We start from the raw sequence: 3,684 nt of genomic DNA, 5'->3' as shown, positions 1-3,684 counted from the left end.
TGAAATATATTTATGTTTGTGGTTGTAATGTGACAAAATATGGAAAAGTTCAAGGGGTATGAATACTTTTGCAAACCACTGTACATTCTGCCTTCTGTGATGCATAAATGGCAATTGTGCCAGACTGACCTGATTGAGAGAATGAAACAGAGGGAAAGTGTATCTCTTGGTGGTGATATGTGCACTGACAGTCCCAGCCATTGTGCAAATTATGGCTCATATTCCATGATGGATCTCAACACTAACAAAATTTTTGATATCCATCTTGTACAGGTACGTTGAGTGTTAAAAACTAAGTATGGCAGGCTTTCAGGTTTTGTCAAAGGTGAGTGAAATTGATATGAATAGACTTTGGAGCCAGAATACAAAAGGTAAGTGATCTTTATTTACAGTGGGGAAGGATCTGGGTTCCAGGGCTGAAAAGGAAGGAGATGGGTAAGTATATTGCAGGTACAGTAAGTATTGAGTTGGTAAATATTTCAGGTGAGTGGTTTCTTACAGAGTTCCAGGATGGGTGTGGCTCAGAAGAGAAGGCTTGGATCCAGAGAGGTGAGTTTGAACAGGGTTCCAACAGGTTTGAGGCTGGGAGGCAATGATTGAACAGTTTAGTTACCAGAGATTGGAGGCAGACAGGCAGGTGATTAAGCAGGCTTGTTTTCCTTGCAGCTGTGAGGCACACAGGTTTTGCAGGAAGAGTGGTCCAAGGCAACACAGGTTTCAATGGTCTGGATTACTGAACACAGAAAGAGCACAGGTAAGATACTTAAGATCAATGTTYAAACAACAAAAGGCCAGGACTACTGCCATATGGTAAGAGTTGCTCTGGCGAGGACCAGATCTTCAGTGCCACCTTATACGTATAACCAAGCTGCTCACAATGAAGGCCTGTCTGCAGATGAGCTCTATCAGGAAACTGGCCWATCAGGAGGAGGCAGGGGAAAGCACTGATTGTCACTGATTGTCACAGTACCCTCCCCTCAAGCGTCGCCTCCAGGCGACCGAGGATGTTTCCCCGGGTGGTCTCTGTAAAATGTAGCGATGAGAGAAGTGTCCAGGATGAATGACCTCGGGATCCAAGTCTTCTCCTCAGGTCCATATCCCTCCCAGTCAACGAGGTATTGAAAACCTCTCCCTCGGCGTCTCACATCGAGGATGCGATGAACCGTGTAGGCAGGGTGGTCATCGATCTGCCGGGCGGGCGGGGGAGGTTGGTTGGTGGGCATAGAGGACTCTCATTGACTGGTTTGAGTTGAGAAACATGGAAGGTAGGATGTATCTTTAAGGAGGTAGGCAGCTGAAGTCTGATTGCAGATGGGTTAATGATCTTCTCCATCGGAAAGGGGCCAATGTAGCAGGGAGCAAGTTTTCTAGGGGTATGTTTCAGATTGACATCTTTAGTGGAAAGCCAAACTTTCTGACCCACCTGATATTTGGGTGCCGATGAGCGATGACGGTTTGCAAATCTTTTATTTTGTTCAGCCGTCCTCAAAAGTGCCTCCTTTGTCTGCCTCCATATCTTTCGACACCTGCATAGATGATCCTGTACAGATGGGACAGAGACTTCTGACTCAAAACAGGGGAAAAGAGGAGGTGTTGTCGTATATTTTCAGGTGTATGGCCCTTTAAGGCGTGAACGAGCGTGTCGGACCGGAGCGCGCATGAAGGGGGGCACGGGCTCGTGGAGCAAGGAGTCAGAGTAACATTTTTAGCTGTGTGGACGYGCTTGGGTGTCTCTCGTGAATAAACATGTCCAGAACTGAAGATTAGCGTCTCTTTTCTTTATTAAAATGTTAGCCTAGAGTTTTTTAACCGTCAACAAGTCTTCARAGGAGCCAGCCACAGCCAGCCGGAGCAGCACCCAGCACCGAAGCAGCAGCCAGAGTGAGCAGCCACCGACCAGGAGCCGAAGTGAGCACACAAGGGAGACAAAGAGAGTCCAGCAGCTGACGAAGCCCCGCCGAACCGAGCAGAAACGAACCAGAAAGAGACACCACAGAATGGCGCCACGAATTTAGGTCTGTTTTTGCATTTACTTTCTGTAAAATGCAGCTGTGAAACTGAACGGGGGAGCGTAAATATACGTGAAGAGTTTCAGATAGTTTCTGTGTCTTTTTCGTGTCTAGACTCAAATTTCTTTGTCATGCTAGCGTTTCTGTTTCTGTTTTTGTGTATCTGTGTTTTTATTGGGGTTATAAATAGCGTTTAGTGTCGAGTTCAGAGCTCCGAGGAGAACAAAGCCTTGAGCTGTAGAGAAAGGGGGGCAGGGCGCTGCACATGTTGTTAGCGCGAAAATGTGCTTTGTCATGACACGAGGTGTTGTAAACCAGCTTAAAGCAYGATAAAASTGTTCCTTTTATGTTTTAAATAGTCAAGCTGTGGTGTTTTCTGCTCCGGGATCGGAAAAAGCATGTAATTCCGGCAGATTCAATTTTTACGAGAGATAAACAGAGTTTTTATGCCGAGGTGCTGTAGAGTTCATATGGAAGGCAAACGATGTCGAAATTTGTGTAGAGAATATTAAATTTAAGGATTAGAAGTGCAGCAACAGAGTAAAATGCAGTGTAGAGTGAGATTACATACATCTCTCAGTATTGAAATAGAAGTTTAGAGGTGGCTGGCTAGTTTTTGAAGGAGAAAAAACATAGAGAAAGGAAAAAAATAGAGAAAAGGAATCTAGTTTATTTTTCTTAAATTTTTATGTTTGTTGTCTGTTTATTGTTGTTAGTTGTTTGTCTGTGTTTAAAAGCTTGATTTAGTGGAAATTTGAACGCTGGCCGTTCAAAGATTTGAAAGAGGGGTGTGGTTCAAGGCAGTTCTTTGTCTTGTCCAAACTGAGTTATGGAGCAGTGGGGGGTAGCTGTGTACAGACATCTGGTTTACATCTTTTTTTCTCTACCTCTCACTTCCTGCGAGTACCACTGGAGTCTGGCTTTGTTTTGTTCTTTGTGTGTCCGACCTTGCTAAGCTAAGCTATTTTATTAGTTATTTTTTGACAGTGTTTCCCACCACAGAGATAAAGTGTGTGGTCTCTGGTGGTTATGTGTAAAAGTACGTACTTTGAAGTTAAAGTGTTGAGATGCGCATCTCTGGTAAAGTGTGTTAACCGCACCACCGTGGTTAAATTGAAGGATCGGCAAGGAGACGTCCTTTGTCATCCTGTTAGCTGCGGTTAGGGGGCGGTCACGAGGCCATTCAGCCTAATTTTTTGTTATTTTACCTGTATAGGAGTAAACGGTGTCAGTTGTCTTTTAAGGCCTTGAGAGCTGTGTAAATCCGCTGAAAAAGGACAGTGGAGATAATTAATAAATTGGGTGTTGGAAGCCTCATCTAAAAATAATGAGAAATTAAAGGGAGCCTGTCAAGTTTTTTTGTTATTTTTTTTAAAGCTCTGTTTAAGCAAGGAGTCCAGGCCTGTGTGTGTTGTCTGTCCTAAAGGTGTGTTTCTGTGTTAAATTTGGAGTTTTTGTTGTTTTTCTGTTTTTATTTGTGTATTGACTTGCCATTTGGGCTGGAATTCAAATAGTGGGGGTGTTTCAGAGTTTTTTTTTCTGGCTGAGAGCTTTTCTTTGTCTTGTCTAAGCAGTGAGTTATGACAGAGGGGGGTTGGTTTTACTGATGCAGACTGTGAAAAACATCTGGACTTGTATTAACCTGTTTTTTTCTCTCTGTGTTTCTTTTTTTTTT

The sequence above is a fragment of the Austrofundulus limnaeus genome, unplaced genomic scaffold (genome assembly GCF_001266775.1).
Source record: "Austrofundulus limnaeus strain Quisiro unplaced genomic scaffold, Austrofundulus_limnaeus-1.0 Scaffold1661, whole genome shotgun sequence".
Lineage (NCBI taxonomy): Eukaryota > Metazoa > Chordata > Actinopteri > Cyprinodontiformes > Rivulidae > Austrofundulus > Austrofundulus limnaeus.
The sequence above is the reverse complement of the archived record's forward strand: the minus strand, read 5'-3'. Positions refer to the sequence as shown.